General features: G+C 40.1%; 1 long non-coding RNA gene across 4 annotated transcripts in view; it reads left to right on the top strand.

The window, feature by feature from the left end:
- LOC144240086 (uncharacterized) overlaps positions 1 to 23,268 on the top strand; it is a 185,206-nt gene that overhangs the window by 93,718 nt on the left and 68,220 nt on the right. For 3 of the 4 annotated variants that reach the window (XR_013337583.1, XR_013337579.1, XR_013337580.1), the window contains exon 5: positions 9,084 to 9,246. The exons of the other annotated variant lie outside the window; for it this stretch is intronic. This is a non-coding gene — a long non-coding RNA (uncharacterized LOC144240086). The remainder of the gene's footprint in view (positions 1 to 9,083; positions 9,247 to 23,268) is intronic. 4 annotated transcript variants of the gene reach the window in all.

The following is a 23,268-nucleotide window of genomic DNA, read 5'->3' as shown; positions in this document are numbered from 1 at the left end:
TTTAATGAAAAAAGAATAACTATATTCTTTGTATAGTGTTTGTACTAGTGCAAAAATAAATAAGGAAACTGAATGGTTAAAAAGGGTTAAGACCATGGAATAACATGACTCAAACTAAGATCTATTGATAGAGATTGGTTAAATTTGGTGTAAGACTATGAGCCTGTGAAAAAAGATGTTGTATATTTGCATGTATTTCATGAGAAAATGCCCATCATAAATGTTACATAACTTGATGTGTGGTGTGAACCGATTTATGTTAGAAAGCACTGAAGGGACATATGAAACTCTTAGAAGTATTTTGTTTTATTCTTAGGGTAGGATTTTAAGGAAAATTTAACTTACCTACTTTTATACTGTATTAATTTGCTAACACTGCCATAACAAAATACCACAAATTGGGTGGCTTAAACAATAGAAATTTATTTCTCACAATTCTGAAAGCTAGAAGTCCAAGATCAACGTGTCAGCAAGTTGGATTCCTTTGAATTCTCTCTCCTTGCCTTTCAGGTGACCACCTTCCCCTTCAGTGTCTTCACACAGGTATCCTAGGTTATCTATGTCCTAATCTCCGCTTCTTATAAAGACACTAGTCAGATAGGATTAGGGCATACCCCGAAGGATTTATTTTAACTTAATCATCTCTTTAAAGACCTTATCTCCAAATACAATCACCCTGAGGTACTAGGGTTAGGGCTTCAGCATGTGAATTTGGGGAGTGGGGAGAGGGGACACAATTCTCCCCATAATATATATTTTAGCATTTTCTTAAATTTTTTCCTTTAAACATTTATTAGTTTTACAACAAGCAAACAACAATAAACAACTTTGAAAAACATTATTCAAGTAAATAACTATTTTATTTCTGTCTTCCTTTATGAAATGGTACCTGNTTCAATGTTTGTTTATTTTTGAGAGAGAGAGAGAGACAGCATGAGCAGGGGAGGAGCAGAGAGAGAGGGAGACACAGAATCCAAAGCAGGCTCCAGGCTCTGAGCTGTCAGCACAGAGCCCTATGTGGGGTTCATACTCACAAGCCATGAGATGATGACCTGAGGCAAAGTCAGACTCTCAACCAGCTGAGCCACCCAGGTGCCCCAGTGTTTGTTTACTTTTGAGAGAGAAAGAGAGCATGAGCGGGGTAGGGGCAGAGAGACAAGGGGACAGAGGATCCAAATTGGGCTCTGTGCTAACAGCAGGGAGCCTGATGCGGAGCTCAGACTCACAAGTCATGAGATCATGACCTGATCTGAAGTCAGACACTTAACCAACTGAGCCACCCGGGCACCTTGGGCTTGATTTTAAGATTTATTTAATTTTACAATCATTACTATTTTGCATTTTCTTCAAATATGGGTCATTCAAGAATCTTTTTTTTCTAAATATAAAATTCCAGTATAACTATGGAAGGTAAGCATAGATAAAATTGTATTAGTTAAGTGTCCCTAGANATGAACTGTGAGATCATGACCTGAGCCGAAGTCGGACACTTAACCGACTGAGCCACCCAGGCGCCCCTACAGTGGGTTACTTTGAGTGAGTCTGTTTTCATGCCATTGATGAGTATGATAAAGAGATAAAATATTAAAGTTTGGGGGCGCCTGGGTGGCTTAGTCGGTTAAGCGTCCGACTTTCGCTTAGGTCATGATCTCGCGGTTCGTGGGTTCGAGCCCCGCGTCGGGCTCTGTGCTGACTGCCAGCTCAGAGCCTGGAGCCTGTTTCAGTCTGTGACTCCCTCTCTCTCTGACCCTCCCCTGCTCATGCTGTCTCTCTCTCTCTCCTAGAAATAAATAAAACATTAAAAAATTTAAAAAAAAAAAAAAAAAAAATATTAAAGTTTGACTATTAGACCTGTAAGTTACAATCTTTCCTAAGTGTTATTAGTGATGTATTTTGTTGTATAATATTTATGTGTTATATTGCATCTGCTGTATTATGTTGCATAAATAAGAAAATATTTCAGTGAGTGAAAAAAGAAAAGCATAATTTCTTCTAAAATCCTAGGAAAGCTCATGGTAGTGGAGTTTGAATATTAAACTTTTTTATATCTTTCTTTTATTTTGAGAGAGAGAAAAAAAGAGAGAATGAGCAGGGTAGGGGCAGAGAGAGAGGGAGACACAGAATCTGAAGCAGACTCCAGGCTCTGAGCTGTCAGCACAGAGCCCGACGAGGGGCTTGAACCCACGGACTGTGAGATCATGACCTGAGCTGAAGTTGGACGCTTAACCGACTGAGCCACCCAGGCACCCTGAATATTAAATTTTTCTATATATAATCTCAACATCTTATCTAGTAAGCTAAGGATTTATGTATGTATTTAAACAAATTCAGACCTGTATACTAGATGAGAAAAGATTAAGCTATAGATTTCATTTTCAAATGAAATGAAGTTGCAGTCAAGTTGAGGAGGGACAGATAACAAAAATGAAAGGGTGACTAAATACAAGGTAGTAAGTCAGTAATGGTAAATTAGGACCAGTATGGTAGGTCTAAGAAAACATAAGTCAATGTGGATTTAGATAACTGGTGGACGTACTAGGAAGGAGCTGTGACTACATCCAGGCCTGGAAGGATTGGCAATAAATAGACAGAAGAAAGAAAGAGAGGTGGGACCTTTTAGACAAGATGATAATATGGAGATGAGGGTAGGGACAACGGTAATGAGAATGATGCACTCTGAGAACAATGAATACATTGTGGAGTGAGAGAGACCGCAAATATGACATGAAAAACAAAGCTGAGTAAATAGGTTCATGCTATGTTATAAAGAACTGTGAAAGCAAGGGAGAGAAGTTTGGGATTGACCCCATCAGACAGTAGGAGCCAGTTTTTATTCTCAAGGAGGGGGAAGATAATGTTCGACAGAGGTTAGAGAGACTCCCCTGGCACCAATATATAGGGTCCTCTGGAGGAAGGAAGATTTTCTGAGAAGACAACCAGGCTGCTTTTGCCTAAGATGAGGAAAGAGTGTTAGCTGTAAGAGATATTTCAAAGGAAGAAATGCCCATGATGTAATACAAAAGAAAATACTTCTGTGACCTCGCTTGTTCCCTGTCCTCTGTAGCACCTCCCTTCCCCAGGGACAGAGCCATATAAATCTCTACCTGATCCCAGTTACCAGAACCTATTCTAATCTCAGAAATTAAATACTTCTTAGCCTATAGACCAGAACACTCAGTGGTTCGGCATCAGACCTATCCCTTGTGGGACTCAAGTTGGATTACTATACTTTTTCTTAAAATTGAGCTTTTGACTTGATCCCTTATTAGTTTCCATTTTTAGAATCTTTCGACTATTATAGTTCCCTATTAGGATTGGGTCCTGCCTTGTTCTTGTCAGTTCCCCTTCCAAGAATGAATGTGTTTTCCTTGAAATTAAAAAACAAAAATAAACAAACAAATCTGAAATTAAAAAAAAGCAAAAACAAACACAAGCCAAAATGGTAAATATGATCATCTGAAGAGTAAGATTACCCTTTCTTTTTCATTTTGTTTTTCTTAGTCATGTAAGCTTTCTTGATGAAGCATGTAAATATATTTTTAATGCAAAAACAAACAGAAGAAAAATATTTAAGGTTAAGTATTAAAGGGAAAAATCATTGGTTGGTATGAGTTGTTGCTTACAGTACCAAAGTTGACATCATTGTCCTGATACGGAACACATTTTGTCATAGGAAATAAAAAAGAAACTCTTTCTGCTTATGGGTGAAAAGGGTGAGGACATTGATTCATTCATCCAAATTCAGAGAAATCCTCTGTCTTCTCATTTCTAATTCTAACATGGAAATAGTGTTTTCTATATAAGCTTAGCCACAAGGAGCCATGGGATAAGGTTGTGTGCCCTGAAGAGATAGGCTGGTTTTTTCAGTCAGTAACTTGCTGGCATTTAATACTTAGTTCTTTTAAGGCGGTACAGAACTGCTTTGACCTGATCTGACAGCTATTTCCTGATGGTGACATCTAGGCCAGACACAGAATAGAAATTTGACCTGAGAAGTCTTCTGTTAAGATCTGACCTAAAAATATTTTTCTCCTCTGGTTTTAGAGGATGTTTGTCTATAATGATTAGAACTCTGATGACATATAGGGGTCTTCACAGTTGAATTCTGACCACCCACCTGAGGGGAGTCAACTTAATGAGAGTATACAGATGCCATATTAGCCCCCATCCCAACTGAGCCCTACATCCTCCCAGAGAGTGTGGCACCACCATTAGGCAGGGATGTGGACTCCTGGGTGTTAGAAGGCAATCCCTCATCCTCCAGAGGAGCTCCAGTCAAAAAGAGCTCCTCTTCATCTACGCCCGCGAGTCTTAACCGTAACCACACCTTACCATCACTTGAGGAGCACATAAAAATAGACCACTGTCTAAGATGCACCCGATTAAATTAAATCAGAATCTCTGGAACTATGGCCCAAGCATCAATGTTGTTTGTTGTTGTTGTTGTTGTTCAGTACCCCATGGTTGAGAGTCATCAGTATAGGCAATTGAGATCTTCCAAGAAACAGAACAGAACCAATGCAGTGATTCTGCTGATATTGCATCTAGAAAACCCCAGTGTTTAGGAAAATGCTGACAGAGTTACACTCCCCGGAAGCTCACCTTGGTACCCATCAGACTTGCTTGCCTGGTACCATAACTCTTGCTGCCTATTATATCCATGAATGACACTAACCTGGATGACCCTGAGCTCATAGTTCTACAATTAAAATCTATGCTAATCTGCTTGCCCCCATCTGTGGCTGGATACAAGTGCACACACACACACCCTTCCACCTGAGTTCTATAGGAAAGCATGAAATGCTACTGGGTTTGTTTTTTTCCCAAATACAGACGTTTCCTTTCTACAGCCTAATCTATTGGATCTCATGTGTTCTGTATGTAATTATATTCTGTCATGTCTGTTTACCCTAAAATCATTGCTCCATGGAGATCTTTGTTCTACTTTACTGGCTTCAAAATGAATAACCTATCTGAGCAGTTAGCCATTGTCATCATTTGCTCACCTTCAAAATCACCAATACTAGTGTCACTATGACACAATATTGAAAAAGTATTAAAAGTTTTCAAATCTTTGTAGAATTTATGTAAATCTTCAACTCCTTAGGGTGCCGGGGTGGCTCTGTCGGTTGAGCATCTGTCTTTTTATTTCTGCTCAGGTCATGATCTCATGGTTTGTGAGATTGAACCCGATGTGGAGCTCTGCACTGACAATGCATGGAGACTGCTTAGGATTCTCTCTCTCCCTCTCTGCTCCTCCCTCTCCCACTTGTGCGCACACTCATTTCCTCTCTCTCTCTCTCTCTCAAATAAATAAGTACATAAATATATAAATAAATACATTTTAAATTCTCAACTCCTTTAAAGCAAATTCTTAATTAGTCTACCCACTGAAATCTTTCATCTCTGCAAAATGTCAACAGTTCTCTATAAAATTTCATACAGTGAATATAGGCATTTCTATACTTAAAAAAATCCTAGTCTCTCTGCACCTCGATTTCCTCATCTTTAAAATGAGGAGATTAGACAAGATAACCAAGTCCCATCTAGTTCTCTGACTTTATGACTAAATTCTACAACTTCTTTGTCTTCAAATTCATGGGCACCAGTCGTGAATAATACATGCTGGGTATTGTCTTTAACAAAACCTATTTACCCAGGAGATATGATACATTTTTTAATGAGGTTAAAAAAAGGTTTTGCTTCTTTCTTATAAAATCAAAAGGGCTTGTTTCAAGTCCTAGTGTTACTAAGTCATGTGACTTTGGACAGGGTGCCAACTGGCTCAGTTTCCATTATTTGTTATTGTTAAAACCATTACCACTTACCATTTACCATTTATATATGGAAGTACGTATGAATGAAATAGGGAGTTATTTTCTGTTAAGTGGTTGTAAGGATAAAATTAGATAAGATGACCAAAACATCTGAAAAGTTTTTTAAAAAACTTTAAAATCTTTACCAATGCAAGACCTTGGCAACAAATCTTGATGTACATATGTGTGAGCTAATATAGGCATTTTCATATTCCATGCCTTTCTCTGAAATTGGAAACTGGCTAATTAAAGTGATTTTTTTTCAATGCAATCAACTCTAAATTGAAAAACATACTTCAACTGGACTATAACAGTATTTCACTGCTGAAGAATATTTTTATAGTGTCTGAAGTATACCACAGGAACACCTGGGTGGCTCAGTGGGTTGAGCCTCCGACTCTTGATTTCCGCTCAGATCATGATCTCATGGTTCATGGGGTCGTGAACACTGACAGTGTGGAGCCTGCTTGGGATTCTCCCTCTCTCTCTCTCTCTCAAAATAAATAAACATTTTAAAATAAAATAAAGTTTACTCAAATTATCTAATCCTCATAAATTTTGACAGGAAAGGCAGGTATTTGCAATCCCGTTTTTCAGATGTGAAAGCTGAGGCCAAATATGATTTTTCACTATGCCAGAATGGTTTTCTAATTGTTCCATGTTTAACATACTTACTAATATCTCAAAAGATATGTGGTTTGTTTTTTGGGTGTTTTCTCTTTTTTCTTTTTTCTAATCTAGAGGCTCAGAATCATGCATCTGATTTTTAAGTGGATTATATTTCTACATTGTGTTGTCCACGCCCATGGCTTTTATATTATGATTGTGTTTAAGAAACGTGCCATAAAACCCCATAGGCTTTTCTTGCTGTTGGGGAAGTAGGCTTCAGTGCATGCCAAACTGGAAAATCATGTTATAACCATCCATACCAACTTGTCTGAAATCTGACTTGAGAAAAGGTTAATTGTAAATATCTCCAAAGGCATTCGGTCCTGAAAGAAAGTGAAAAAATGGGTATGAACAGCAGGCAGCATTCAGGAAGCACCCCTTAGGAAGGCATTCAGTGGCTAGTGCTGATGTGGAGGGACCAGTAAGAGTCTTAAGGCCACAGGGAGTTTCCAGGGGTGATGACAGACCATCTCCTCCTCTTCCCACAAGATAGAAGTGGGGATTTCTTCCATTGCTGAACAACCCTTAGGACTTCCCCAGGCTCCTTAAGAGAAGGCACCCAAATGGAGATCCCCACTGTTGGGGACTCCTGAAGGTTCCTTTAACCTATGGCTTCTTGACCCATACCACATTTGATGAACACTGGGGGAATTTATAAAATAGTGATCCCTGGAACCTGTCCCAGATCAATGAAATCACCTGGCTTGAGAGGAGCGGTGGAGCCCAGGCTTAGGCTGTTTTAGAACCGTCTGGGTGAGGCTAATATGTAGTAGAAACAAAGAACCACTGCTTTAGACTGTCTGACTGATCACTGCAAAGACCCCTGCACCCCACTTTCATGATCATTCAGAAAAATTGGGGAGTATGAAGGTTGGGATTTGGCACCCTTTTCCTTTCCCACCTTCACTAACCCTTCTCCATCTCTCTTCACATACCGGTGCTCTTATGTTCCGTTTGTTTCTGCCCCTCACCTTTATTTCCTCTCCTAGAGACATGAGTTCAGGAAATGATCAGGAACCCATTTACATTAAAATATATAAAACCAATGACCTAAAATGACCATTCTGTCAGGGGCATTGTTATATTATGCATGCATACTATGGAATACAGTCAAGGGAATAACATTTTAATTTACCATGACAATGAGCTTTGGTGGGTCCCCCCATGCCACATCTTCCGTTCCATCCTTGCTTAGGAAAAGTAGCATCTGCTTGGCCTGCTTCCTTTGCCCTCCTGGTAATGATTCTGTGGGCCTCACGTGACACAACTTTGTCTTGATTGGGTGCCCTTGGAAACAAACTCTGCAAAACCTAAAGGAAGCAGAGAAACAGAAAAAAAAGTGATTCGAATGCAGAAAAATTCTGTTAGGCCAAGGACCAACTCTTCTCTCCCTGCAAAAGGAATATTATACCCTGAGCAAACACAGAGAAAGAGAATACAATTCAGGAGTAAGAAGGCAAATAACTATTTAGCTATATCCTACTTAACTATATGATAAACAGTCAAAACCAAACTGTATGTATGTTGTGTGGTTTGAATTGAAGCCCGTAGATCAGCGAGAGTGTAAAGGATGAGTCATTTCATGCTTTCAGGATGTTTCACTGGAGAATGGGCACTGCTGCCCAAACAATGCAGGTTTCAAACAGTCTAAACAGCAAAATCCCCTTGGTCATCACAGATTCTTTACATCAAAATAAGTTTTACTGGGTTTACATCCTCTGGGAAAGTCACCACAGAACAAATCATGAGACTTTTGTGCATACAGCATAGCAGTTACCAGAATAAACCAAAAAGTCATCCTTTTAGAGTGGCTGCTTTAATATATTCATTAAATGCAACCAGCGTTTGAGCCCAGATTTCCTATTAAATATTTAGTCCAGGATTTGAAATGTGACAAGCTAACTTAATTATAAATGACGTACAAATAACGTGGGAGACTTAGCTATGTTGCTAACCTGCCCAAAAGCTCCGAACCAAATTTTTGTTAGTAGTACATTGTGAGAAAGTGAATGGAAAAGAGATAGAGCAGATAAATCTATATTCTGTCCTAAAACCCAGCGTGTGAGTGATCAGTGGCTGCCATGGTCAAGGCTGAAAAGGGAACCGTTGATACAAATACATTAAATTCACAAAAACTCTTCAGGACCTGACTTTATGAAACAGAAGCAGCATCAGCCAAGACATTTTTAGACAGCCCATTTGTGGTAAAAATAATTTGAGGTGATTCTATTCTTAGAAGTTTGGGAGGAATCTGTTGACATATGGCTCTAACAAATTACAAACACCCCCAAATTTTTGTTAGGAAAACATACTGCCAACCGTGAACTGTGTAGCACATTACTATTTGGGAAGATGCTTCTATACTAACTTAATAATCATTGCAATACTTTTAACTTCTGACTGTCTTGTAAATACCATGTACCATATCCTGTTGGCTAACTTCAAAGGAGAGAGAGGCTTCAAACTTACTTTAACGACAACAACAATAATAATGGCATCTAACATTCATTAAGCCCTATCCATGTGCCCAAAATCAAGTCAGGGTCATTGTGTGTATTATGTCATAAAATCATCATTGTTTCAATTTTGCCTTTGCAGAAAGAAGCTCTGAGAAGTGAAGTGACTTGCCCAATCACAGCCACTGTGCAGAGGCTGCAGATTTCAGTTCCAGGTTCCTCTGTGCAGCACATCTTTGCTCTCAGCCACTATGTGATATTGCTCCCCATAGAAATTCACCAGCAAGCTAAGAAAATGCAGCCTAGTAAGCTATAAGTTGGAAAGTATTGACATGTCCAGTTGGGTAACATTGAAATATTTCTCGAACACTTTATACTGCTTAGTAGCATTTTAAAAAACTTTTTGAGGGAGAAAATGAAACAAGAAAATATACATTCTGTTATGGGAGAAAATCTTCACAACTTGCAGGCAAGCAAAGATTTCTTGAGATATAGAAAGCTCAAATAATAAATAAAGTTGATAAGTTGAACTTCATTAAAAGATTTTAAACGTTTTCTCTTCAAAAGACACCATTAAGAAAATGAAAGCAGGGGCGCCTGGGTGGCTTAGTCGGTTGAGCGTCTGACTTTCGCTTAGGTCATGATCTCACANATTAAAAAAAAAAAAAAAAAAGAAAATGAAAGCAATCTGTTCACTGGGAGAAGTGCCTGGCACAGGACATGTGTCCAGAATATATAGAAAATTCTTACAACTCAAGAAGAAAACAATAACCCAATTAAAAACATGGAAAAGTGATTTGAACTGACAGTTTATCAAAGAAGATATATGGATGGCTGATAAACAAATGAAAAGACACTTAACAGTGTTAGTCATAGACAAATGCAAATTTAAACCACAAGGAGATACCACTACCCACCTACAAGTGTAGCTAAAATTAAAAAGACTGAAAATATCAAGTGTTACCAAGGATGTAGGAGCAACTAGAATGCTCATACATTGCTAGTGAGAATGTAAAATGGTACAATAACTTTGGAAAACAGCTTGGCAGTTTCTTAAAAAGGTAACTATATACTTAACATATGACCTGGCAATTGTAGTATTTACCCAAGAGAAATGAGAACATATCCATGCAGAGTTTTATACAAAAACATTTGAGAATGTTTATTCAGCTTTACTCCTAAGAGTCTCAGCTTGGAAACAAATCAAATCAAATGGCCACAAACTGATGAATTAATAAACAAGTCGTGGTACATCCTTAAAATAGAATACTACTCAGAAATAAAAATGAACTACTGATACATCCAATAGTGTGGATAAATCTCAAAAAAATTTATGCTGAACGAGAGACACCAGACACAGAGTATATACTGCAACAATCCCATCTATATGAACTTCTAGAAAAGGCAAATATAATCTATAGTGATGTGCATCATCTATTTTTCTTCTCTATTGGATCTTTCCCATTCGAGTAAAACATGTTGTTTTCTCCCACTCCCAACCCATCATTAAAGAGCACATGAGTTGTTGCCTAGAGCCAGGGTTGGGGAGATAAATTTACTGTGAAGAAAGAGGCAAAAGAAAACTTTTTTGACCTGATGGAAATGTTCTGTGTCTTCACTGTCAGACTCATCAAAAGGCATACTTAAAATGAGTGTTTTGAACTGTATGTAAACTATACCTCTGTATATGTGTGTATGTGTGTGTACAAAGTTAAATGTTAGTAAATGGTAAAACAAAGCAAGGAATAAAGGTGAGTGCATGGGAATATGGGATTGATGTCATTTTTAAGTAGGTAGAAGCAGGGAGACCAATTAGGAGATTATTACAATAGGGGCACCAGGTGGCTTAGTTGGTTGAGCATCTATCTAGGTTCAGGTCATGATCTTGCCTGAGTTTGAGCTCTACGTCTAGCTCACTGCTATCAGCATGGAGCCTGCTTTGGATCCTCTGTCTCCCTCTTCTCTTTGTCCCTTCCCCACTTGTGCTCTCTCAAAAACGAATAGAACATTTTTAAAAAATATTAAAGATTATTGCAATAATCTAGGAGAGAGCTGATGATGATTTAGTTAGACCATAAAGGGAGCAGTGGAGATAGTGAAAAGTGATCAGATTTGGATAGATCTTGAGAACAGAGCCAATAGGATTCACTCATGAGTTGTAGGGTGTGAGGAAAAGAGAGAAGTTAGGCATAAGTCCAAGATATCAAGCCTGAGCCATGTGAAGATATCACTGAGATGGGAAAATCTTCATGGAGAGGTTTTCTGGGAAAGACCAAGAATTCACTTAGGACATTTTAAGTTTGAGATGTATGTTAGACATCCAAGTAGAAATATTGAGTAAGCAGATACAAATCTAGAATTCAGAGGAGAATTCTAGACTGAACAGAGTTTAGAAGTCATTACCATACCTATGGCTTTTAAAGTACCATACTGGGTGAGTTCACCAAGGGAGTCGAGAGAGAAAAGAGTTCTAAGGACTGAGCCTGTAACACTTCAATGTCAAGGAGCCAAGGAGAGGAAGAGATATTAGCATAGAGACAGAAGGACACACCAATGAGCAAGGAGGAAAACCAAGAGTGTGCATTTCCTAGAAGTCTTGTTGGGGGAAAAGTGTTTTTTTGAAAGAGTGAATACCTCTGCTAAATGCTGCTGACAGATCAGGTAAATTGAGGACTGAGCTCACCATTGGGTTTGGCAATGTGATGGCCAATGGTAACTTTGACAAGAGCAGTTTGGTAGAGTAAGGGGGCAAAGCCCCATTGGAGAGGGTTAAAATGAGTATATGAGGAAAGTAATTGGAAACAAGAGACTAGAAAAAATTTTAATGGACGCCCGTTATAATGATGGAAGTGAAATGACACGGGAACCGAAGGGAAAAGGAGGGATCAAGAGAGGCTTTGGGAGACAATAAAAGAAATAACAGGTTTGATGCTGATGAGAATGACCCAGAGAGAGGAAGAATTGGTGATGCAGGGAAGGAGAGGAAAAAGTACCAGAATGATGTCTTTGAGTTGGCAAGAGGGGATTGGAATGAGTAGCACATAGGTCATAATTTGAGAGACATGAAACAGGAAAGGACCCTCATTCAGACTTCCAATGACACATATGTTGTGATTCTTTGGGTGCTTCCAATGCAGCTCTGGCTCGATATCTTCCAGATGTGGACCATAAAGAAAAACCTCCCCTTGCTCAATGGAATGGCCTCTCACCTCATTATGACCCTGGCTGTCCAGGCCACAAATCCTATTGCCAAGTTTCTGAATGTTGCAAACACTCTTCTCCAATTTATGGGATGTGACTTTTCCTTAAAAGTAGCAAATACATTTCTTTTTCTCCTAATTTCTGACATTTTCACATTTGATGGATGTTGAATTATTCTCCCAAATAGTTTCTGGCAGGATGAAACCAAGCAAGCTTATTTTAGCTCTCCGTTGTTTTTCCTGTGGCATTTTCTCTTATGCCAGCCCAGCTAAGGAATGAGGCATGGTGGTGAGTGGCTGCCGTGGAGCTAGCAGGCTGTGTTCCTAATCCAGGAGGTAGGTCAGGGAGCAGTCCTGTGGAATCCACAAAAACCACAAAGTTAAAAAAAAATGCTTTGTAAACAAAGCCACTAAAAAAACAACAAGGGTTACATAAAGGCTCTGATGGGCCAGTTATATCATCTGAGATGGAGTACAGGAATTGTTAGCAAAAAAAGCCCAAGGTATATATTGTAGGATGAAGCCCTAATACCCTTGTCTAATCAGTTCAACCAAGGTAGTTATGTCTTGACTGCATAAATATTTTGAAAGTCTTCGCCATTTTTTTTTAATTCTGAGAGTGAGTTTCTAGTTTCCATGTGATAGAATTGAAGTATGTGCTGCTGTAATTACCTTCAATACCTCTGGTTACTCTACAGAAAAGAATATGGTTATGTGAATTCATTCAAAAGCTTTAACAACAGCCTTTTCTATGTGTCAGGCATAGTGCTCACGAGTGGGGATTTTAAAACGATAAAGGCGTGCTTCCTGCTTTTAGGGATGTCGCTGTCTAGTTGAGGAGACAGACAAGAAGAGAATGGAAATATGTGGTAAATGCAATGAAAGTGATTGATAGTTTATTAGACCTATCTGTAGCCCACCTGGAGGGTCTGTGCAGGCTGAGAGGCTACTAGAAGTTTCTTAGATAATGGGAACACCAGAAACCAAGCAGACGACAAGGAGATGAATGAGGAACCAGAGACGTTTAACATTTCTGAACCACAGAGTAGGAAATTGGGATGGGTTGAGACTTACAGCTGGAGAGGTCGGCAAGGGTCAGTGAGGGCCAGCCTTGAAGGCCGCATGAAGGCATCAAGTAGGTAGGGAGCATCTACTAGAAGCTTTAGCAGGGGAGGGACGTGCTCAAATCTTTATCTTAGATAGATTTCTGGTGAAGGAATTTTAGGGGTGAGTGTACGTTTGGGTGGTCCCAGAAGCAGACCCTGAACCAAGGGCTTGAGTTCAAATAATTTTTTTAAGGAAATGATCCCAGAAGAAACTAGTAAGGAAGTGGAAGAAACAAGGATGGGGAGAGGCAAGAAGCCAAGCAGAAGGGCAGTTTCAAGTTAAGTCCCAGACAGCCCGATCCTATGAGGAACTCTGGAATATAAATTGCATTTCAGAGTTTGCTCCACCTTAAGGCAGGAAGCTGGGTTTTTGTATGCCCACACCAGTCAGTTGTCATCTGCTGTCCACCCTCAGGGAAATGAAGACTCTCTGGTAGTTCCTGTTTTCCTTATGGGCTGGCAGCTCCATTGCCAAAGGACAGACCTCTTTCACTTACAGGAACTGGTGAAACCTACAGAGGTGGCGATGCACACACCGAGCTGCTGGAAGAGATGGAAGCGATTTGCACAGGGCACCATCAGTGTACGTGGGGGGAGGGGGGGGCGGAGCTGAATTGGAATAATTTTTTTTTTGTTTTACTATGTTTTAAATAAGTAATATGTTCAATAGATAGCTCTGACTCCTGCCCCCTTCCTAAAGCTTACCCCCTCCCTGACTACCATTTCACTTCTCAATGAGTGAGGGCATCATTAGCATCCTTGGGCTACCTAAAGGGATAAAAGAAAAAGTGATAGTCAGGGATGAAGTGAGGATAACCAGAGCACACATTAACAACTGGAAATGAAAACCAAGGATTCTTTTAAAATTAAGCCAGACATCTCCAAGTAAAAGGCTACATATAGAAAGGGCATTTTCCTAGCTTGAGAGGGGAAACCAGTTAAGAGGGTGTTGCCACATGAGGGTGAGGGAAGATGAGGGCCTCTGAAGTAGGAATGAGAAGGGGCAAGAGCCCCCCTTTGGGGCTCATCAGACCTGTCCTCTGGGAAGGGCAGCTGGGTGGGCTCTGCCCTTTGAACGTTATGCCTCTTATTTTCTACATTATGTCTGTATCTCCAGACTAGGGTGCTTGGGACTGGCTGAGTCGCCACAGTTAATAACATATTTTCAGAGCTGCTCATTAAATCTTGAATAGTCTAGACAATATCTAAAGAAACGAGGCTCCTTGAACACTGTCAGCCCACAGCTGTGTCTGATTTAGCTGTTAACTTCATATTGGTCCCAAATCATAATCTGAGATAAACATTAAACGTGAATGCAGATCAGTGCCTCTCAACAGGGGTGAGGGAGTAGATTTTGCTCCTCAGGGGACATTTGGCAATATTTGGAGATACTTTGGTTTGTCAGAGCAGGGGGTTGTTCACAGAGTGCTGCTGAGTATCTAGTGGGTAGAGGCAAGAGACGCTGTTAAGCATTGCACAGTGCGTAAGACAGTCCCCCTCACCAAATAATTATCTGGCCCAACGTGTAAAACATAAAGAGGGTATAAAATCCTGATTTAGATGGGTTATGTTGCAGTTGGCAATTCATGCAGGCATCTCCTAGTACTCAAGTGACTGTATCTTTGCTCCTATAACCTCTCTGCTTGGCACTTTTCCTGTGTAATCTGCACCCCTTCATCCATCAGGGTCCACCTCAAAAGCCATCTCCTCAAACATATCCCTTCCCTCCTTTATGTCCCTGTTGCTCTGTGGTACATCAGTTATGAAATCACCTTACTTTGCCTTCTGTTAGTGTCTTTTTGGAACTTGTCTCATCTCCCCCATGTGATAGGAAGTCACACAAGGGCCTCCAGCTTTATATTCACCAATATTCTCTCCTTTTTTGTGTTTTGTTGTTGTTGTTTGCTTGAATCAAATTGAAATGGACTAAATTTAATGACTTGCTCAGTTTATATCTAGCAATGGGATGAGTCATAGTAGACAATGATGTTTACTTTTAGTCTTCTGGTCTATCGTTCTCCGTCTTCTCCCTTGGGTGTTTCAGTGAACTCAAAGGAATTGGATGATTCTTGTCCATTTCCCTTTTGTTCTACTTCCAATTCCCTTTTAAGAAGTGGCCCCCACTGTGGAATTCTTTGGGAAACAAACCCAGAACTCTAATGAGTAGACGATCAGTCAGGAATAAATACTGAAAGAGAGAATACTCCAAGCCTTATAATATTTAGATGAGTGTTTTAAGATGGGGTGGTAGGCAGAATAATGGCCTCCCAGTGATGCCCACGTCATATTCCTGTGAATATGTTACATTACATGGCAAAGGGGAATGAAGTAGCAGTTGGAATTAAGGTTGCTGATCGGCTGACCTTGGAGTCGTTGATAAGCTTGGATTATCCAAGGGTGCCTAGTGTGATCACCGGGGCCCTTCAGTGTGGAAGAGGGAAACAGAAGAGTTAGTGTCCAAGTAATGTGAGACCTGCCATTGCTAACATTGAAGATGGAGGAAGGGACCATGTGTCAAAAGCAAACTGAGCAAGCTGCTAGGAGCTGTAAAAGGAAATACGTACTTCTTTAGAACATCCAAACAGATGCCAACTCTGCCAAATTTTCTATTTTAGCCTATTGAGATCCATTTCAGAATTCTGACCCCCCAAAACCATAAAATAATAAATGTATATTGTTTTAAGCCACTAAATTTGTGGTAATTTATTACCGCAGCAATAGGAAACTAATACAGATGGAAACTTAAGTTTCTTGTCTAGACAAATCAGGTGACAATTTTATGTAGCAAGTTATAAAAAATGGCTTCTTACTGTACAATTTTCTAAAGTTTCTTCCTGATCAGAGTTTCCTCACTAAAAGTTTCTGACTCAAGGCAGAAGAAAATTGGAAAAGCTTAGACTGAGACAATCAAAGACAAGCATGAATCTTATCAAGACTTTAATGACTGAAGTAAGAAAAATGGGGGCCGGATGGCCCAGATACCTCATACTCAGAAAGAGTGGGAGTAAAAAAGCTCTAGAGCTAAAAAAAACTAAACAAAACTTTAAAATGCTGTGCTTCCCGACCAAGCAAACGACTTCATTTGCATAAGACCATAAGAATGGAGTGGGGTGGGGGGGATTGGTATGGACTCAAGCAACATTAAGTGGCAGGTCGGCTGACAGCCATTTAGGTATCAAATGTTAAGGGGTGCAAAAATGTTACTGAGTATTAAGACATCACTGAAAGTATAAACGGACATAGAAAAGAGTATTTGCCAGAATTTCTCCCACAGAAAATGTAGAGAACTACTCCACTAAGCAACATGGGGTAGGGACCCTCTGCCTTTTAAGGAAAATGCATCTCCTTGAATCCAGGATAGTTGTGTTCTGTTGGGGTGTGCAAGCTTGGAGCCATAGCCGGACTGCTTGACACAATAAATGTGAGGCTCAGAATGCCTGCCAGTGGTCCACTTTGTCCATCATTCCTTACCTGGCCTTTTCCCAAAATAAACAGTAAATAGAAATGTACAGAATATCCTTCAGAAAGGGTGCTAACCTGTTATTCTGCCTCTGTTTGGCACTGGTATTCGTGATGTGTGTGTAAGGAGATCCATCTACATGGATGTTCAAGGTCATTTTTTTCTAAACTGTGAGGTTTCTGAAGTAATCCCTGACTTTTAGGAGCCTAAAAATACCAACTTATCTCCTTAGTTTTATTGTGACCAGGGTCTTAGAAGTAACAGGTTGTTTGGTTGGCATGTCAGAAGAGAGTTGCATTTTATTTAATGTCTTTATTTTTTTAATTTAACATGTTTTATTTATTTTTTGACTTTATTTATTTATTTATCTTTATTTAAATCCAAATCAGTTAACACATAGTGTAATGTGATTACAGGGTAGAATTTAGTGATTTATCACTTACATACAACACCCAGTGCTCATCCCCCCCCCTTAAAGCCCCTCCCCCATTTACCCTCCAGCAACCCTCAATTTGTTCTCTGCATTTAAAATTCTCTTAAGGTTTTTCTCCCTCTCTGTTTTTATCTTATTGTTGCTTCCCATCCCCTGTGTTCATCTGTTTTGTTTCTTAAATTCCACAGATGAGTGAAATCATATGATATTTGTCTTTCTCTGACTTATTTCACTTAGCATAATACACTCATTCCATCCACATTGTTGCAAATGGCAAGATTTCATTCTTTATGATCACCAAGTAATAGTCCATTGTTTATATACCACATCTTGATCTATTCATCAGTTGATGGACATTTGGTCTCTTTCCATAATTTGGCTGCTGTTGATTGTGCTGCTGTAAACATTGGGGTGCCTGTGCCAACCTTGAATCAGCATTTTTGTATCCTTTGGATAGATACCTAGTAGTGCAATTGCTAGGTCACAGGGTAGTTAGACTAGAGCTGCATTTTAAATCGCCATATATATGAGTTTTAATCCCCAAAGAACCACTTGAACCCCTTTAAAGTATTAAAAATAATACAAAAGTAAAACTAAACTTTAAGTTTTTTATAAAAAGATATGCATTTCAGTTATGTAAAACAAATCAACAGGGTTTGAATGCAGGCATTTAAATGTGGGTGAGATTAACTGATGATAAATTCAAGCCCGCCTCTGGTTTTTCTACAAAAAGTCAATACATCGAGTAAATGAAGAAAACCAGAAGGGAATACAAATGTTCAAAGAATCCTTTTCCTTCCCTGCAGTGACAGTTCCAGGGGGTGGCTCCAGGGGAGGAAGGAGATGGACTTTAACCCTATAACCTCCCCTCTCCCAAAGTCATTCTCCCAAAACAAGTAAACCTACAAGTCAAAACTGTGGTTGTTTCGTCAATACAGCTTCAAAACGAGCTCTCCAGTCTATTTTGCTAACTCCATCGACGTCCCTAAACCCTTTCTTATGGAAATTCTGAAGTTGTGATGGCTTCTCACTCAAGGACGCAGGCAGGGGGAATTTAGTAGGCAGGGCCGCACGTTCTTGTGACACCTCATTAACACCTTGTAATAAAGACTCATCTCTTCGACCTTGATATTTTTTCCAGAAAAGTGAATTATTTATATCTTCTTATAGCCACATATGCTGCCCAGAAGCCACCCATTTATCTGACATGTTTTATTAAGGATACCAGATGTTCCTACAGTAAGTTTTAGGTATCACACCCTCAGACAACAGAGTCCAAAGGAAAAATAGACCTTCAAGTAAATGTATACTTGAAGAAACTTCATAAGCCTCTGTGAATGAAATTTATTTTCTGAGACATTAGCATACAGAGGCTGAGAATTGCCCATTTCTACCTCCTCAGATGTAAATAACAGTTTATTCACATGCCTTCTCTTCCCAGCTACCCTCCTGAACCTGCCCCTCAGCTCTCTACTCCCCTAATACTCCCCCAGCCCAGGAGTTCTTGAAAGCTATTAAAACTTGGAGTTTTATTACGTATCTGTTAAGTCAGGCTTTTGGACAATAGTTTACTTTGATTCTCCTGATGTCTCCACAGGCCAAGGTAATTAGTCATTAGCAATTATGTGCTGCTAATTACCACTAGTGCTAAGTGCTTGGGAGACGCCAACACAGGGTGTTAATAGCAATTTGTTTTGTGGGTTGGGGTGGTGGTTTGATTCCATTTCCTATTACATCCTCAGTACAGTGTAGCCTAAGTGGCATCATAGATTTGAAGTGGCATTAAACTTTCAGCCAGAATATTCTTCTTCCCACTTGGACATTTTCATGCTAAAACAGCTCACTTGTCAAAACCCTTAGCTATCGTGGTGACAGATGTTACATGATACAGAGCTAGGTAGAAAGCTGGCATCTGACATCTTTTAGCTGCCCGGGCACACACGTCAATATGCCATAAAATGCAGACACTTCCCCACAGAATCTGGATAAACACTTCTTACTGAGCCTTCGCTGTATCAATTTGGAACAGATGGGTTGCTGTTTTTCTGATATATTATGACAAGCAGCAGCAACTACTAATCATAGCACCAAGAACTGTTGGTGTCTAATGCTGTTCTTTTTTAATGTCACCCATGAAGTTACCGTTCTGCTCCTGAACAGAGAATAAAAATTTTAATTTTTAAAACAGAAGAAAAAGATCAATTGGTAGGCAATTAGGGAAATTAGCAAAAATTAGGGAAATTAGGGAAAAATGAGAGAGCCTTTAGGACTAGCGTTTTCCCCTTCTTTTCTCATGCTCTTGGTTCTTGGTCTGCACACCACCATTTGTACTGAATTCCGCGTTTTCCTCGGCTCCAAACTTTGAAACCGGGCATCGAGGCAGAGTGATAAGAACGCAGGCAGGACCTTAAGCTGCCAGGGGCACAACCTGTAATACCCTTCGCCCTTAGCATGGGAGCTGTGGTTGGCCCTTTTTTCCATCCAGAATGTGCCACCCAAAGGCTCTGCAGCTTTGTTTTAAGCTGGTTTTGTTTATATGCAAAAACACCGGGCAGTACACTGACTGAGAGCCCCTGTGTGTATATCCCCACTGCCCAACCCCACGTGGCTGTCCTGTGTGACGCATGCCATCGAGGTGGCCCTGGCTCCCTGAACCAAGTGTATCAAATCGCTGGACTTCCGTCGTCTGATTGGCAGCCGAGGGTGGTTTGGGGAAACGGGTTGCCAGAAAAAGGAAGCAAAGTTAGCGTTGAATGTCCCTGTGAACTCCCCAAAGCAACATCGCCCTTCTCTCTTCCAGGCTCCACGCTCATGGTGTGGGGGCTGGGCTCCCTCCCCGTCCCTCTGAAGGGCTTCATGGTGCTGTCCAGGTTTGTTCGCTTTTGAAAGAGACTATAAAATGACTTTGTTCCTTTAGTGACAGCCACACTGCTTACAAGCTGGGTGATGTATACGGAATTCACGGAGTGTGAATCAGGCCTCTGTGGGTCAGTAGGGGAGAAGGAAAACCACTGAGTGATTTACTGCCAGGAAGGCTCTATTCACAGATAATGGAGAGGAAGGAGCATGTTCCAGATCCAGAAAGGGTGGCCTCTTGTCTCACGGACAAGGTAGCGGGAAGCAAAGATAGTTTAGCCAGTAATTCCATGACATTTACCTTCCTTATTAATATCTACAATGCAGAAACTCCACCCGGAATCTAGACATTGTGTTCTGTTAAAAGATGCAAAATAGAAGTACGGTGTAAGGGTGTGGAAATTTGGAGTTGAACGTTTGTACTCCCCCCTGCTTGCTCTGCAACCTGCTTGCTCTATGGCCTTGGAAAAATTACTTAAATTTGGTTTCCTCATCTATGAACTGAGGATAATAGTATCCATTTTACAGGGACATTGCAAGGATCAAATGAAACTTTGTATGTAAAATGCTCAGAGCCCTGTCTGACACAGAACAAACACTGCACAAACAAAAAATATTATTATTGTTTAGATTAATAGAGCAGAGTAAGGGGAAGAAATGGTGAAGGCAGAAAAATGTATGATTTATATGTGACCATGGTGACCTGTAAAGATTTTTCTCTAAAGTGAACATATAATGTTGAAGATTCAGTACATTCAACCTATCCCAAAAGGGAATTTAAAATTCCTTAGCATTCCTGGGGCACCTAGATAGCTCAGTGGGTGAAGCATCTGACTTTACCTCAGGTCATGGTCTCATGGCTCGTGGGTTTGAGCCCCATGCCAGGCTCTGTGCAGACAGCTCAGAGCCTGGAGCCTGCTTCGGATTCTGTGTCTCCCTCTCTCTCTGCCCCTCCCCTGTTCGTGCTCTGTCTCTCTCTATCTCAAAAAGAAGTAAATATTTAAATTTAAAAAAATTAAATTCCTTAGCATTCCGGTCTGCACGATGCAATCTGACATCTGGGGCCACTTTATCAATCAAATTTGCAGGGACTTCTATCTATCCCTATGAACTTTGCTCAGCAGCAGGCTACCCTCTCTCCAGCTAATGCCTTAGGACGGATTCCTGGAAGAAGTGATACCATGGCAGGGATGACTGCCAGAGAAGTTAGTTCTCTTTCCCACTCAGTTATTTTTCTTTTCTTTTTTCAATAGGTGATGTACCTATCTAATATAGCAGCCAGGTATAAATATTAAGTAAGACTGCTAAAGCCATATGTTTAAATAAATATAAAAGAACCCCATTCTCATTTTCTTAAATGTAATAAAATTGAATTTTGATTTCATCTCCAGGCTTAAAGAGAACACTTCTTTCCGTTCATCATAAATTTTTATCTCTGAATATGAAAAGCTTAGCAATTTTATTCTGATAAATACACAGTAATACTAAGTACCCCAGAAAATAGTTCTAGGGAAAGGAAATATTTGATAATCAGATAATACTTTATTTTAGGGTCAAAGATTCCAATTTTATCCTCAGTAGAAGCCTTTTCACTTTCACAAAGAAGTAAAAAGACTTCCAAAAATATACATAAACTTCAGAGGTAGTTTGGTTAAAAATCGCTTGCCTTTATTTATGTAATAAGGCACCTGTTCACACTTAATAAAAGACAAGAAGCAAGGTTATTAACATGCTCTCTGCTCTTAGAATACCTGGTAGCAGTTTTGTTTTTCCCAGAGGCTCCTCTGCTCTTCCAGTTTCCAATTCCTCATTCTATTTAAAAAGAGGAGAGATTTGGAGGCACCTGGGTGGCTCAGTCGGTTAATAACGCATCCAACCTCAGCTCAGGTCATGATTTCATGGTTTGTGAGTTCGAGCCCCACATCAGTTTCTGTGGAGCTTGCTTAGGATTCTTTCTCTCTCCCTCCCTGTCTCTCTGTGCCCCTCCTGTGCTCTCTCCCTCTCAAAATAAATAAATAATCATATATATATGTGTATATATATATACACATATATATGTAAAAGAGAGATTTGGCTCAATTGGTTATGCACCCAACTCTTGATTTCAGCGGAGGTCATGATCTTACAGTTCATGAGATTGAGCTCAGAGTCAGGCTCTGTGCTCGCAGCATAGAGCCTGCTTGGGATTCTCTATCTCTCTCAAAATAAATAACTATTTTTAAAAAAATGAGGAGAGGTTTTAAAAAACAAAAACAGAAATGAAAAAACCCAAGTAGCATCTCTTAATATGTTGGGAACAGGTCATATTTTATTTCTAATTCTTTTTAATTTCATATTTATTTCTAATCTTTTTACTTCACTGCGTGCAGCCCTCTATTTTCATATACATTTCTATAAATATGTTTGAAGACCAGATGTGTGAAAGTAGAAAATCATATTCACATGTTGTAATAGGCTGACTACTGGTCCCCAAAGGCATCCACATCCTAATCCCTAGAACCTACAAATGTATGTTTTTACACAGCACGAGGCATTTTGAAGCTGTCGTTAAATTAAGTAATTTGAGCTGGGGAGATTATACCGTATTATTCAGGTGGATCCAGTGTAATCACAAGGGTCTTTATGAGAAGGAAGCAGGTTATCAGAGAGGAGAGGTTACAGTGCTGGCCTTGAAGATGGAGGAAGGGGTCTCCAGAAGCTGGGAAAGGCTAGGAAATGGATCTCCCCTGGAGCCTCTAGAAGGAATGCAGCCCAGCAGACCCATTTCAGACTTCTGACCTATAAGGAACTATAAATTGATATATTTGTCATATTTAAGCCATTGTATATGTGGTAATATGTTACGGGAGCAATAGAAAATTAATACACATGTTATATGAGGGCTTTGAATCCCAGAAGTATAATATTTATTTTTAAATTTCCCAGAGTTCCCACTGTTGTTGCTTTCTGGGGCTGAAAGGTTCTGAACAGGTGAGAATCTTCCCGGGTCCCAGGATGGGAGGTGGCAGGATGTGTGTAGTAAGAGAGACTGGTCAGGTGGCCCACTGACATCCCAGGGCTTTAGGAAGTTAAGCTAGGTATTGCCAAATCCGCCTCCAGTTCTCTCTGCTTTCTCTGTCCGCTCGTGCCCAGTGCCTCTCACTCTACCATCTTTAGACCACACGCGGCTCTGGTCACTAACCAGCCTCATGCAGATGCCAGGGGTCTGTGGCGCCGGGAGTCTGTGCATGAAAGGAGTCTCTTTTCCTCGGACACCCAGCCAAGTGGTCCAC

The sequence above is a fragment of the Crocuta crocuta genome, unplaced genomic scaffold (assembly GCF_008692635.1).
Source record: "Crocuta crocuta isolate KB4526 unplaced genomic scaffold, BGI_CrCroc_1.0 scaffold81, whole genome shotgun sequence".
Lineage (NCBI taxonomy): Eukaryota > Metazoa > Chordata > Mammalia > Carnivora > Hyaenidae > Crocuta > Crocuta crocuta.
The sequence above is the reverse complement of the archived record's forward strand: the minus strand, read 5'-3'. Positions and strand labels throughout refer to the sequence as shown.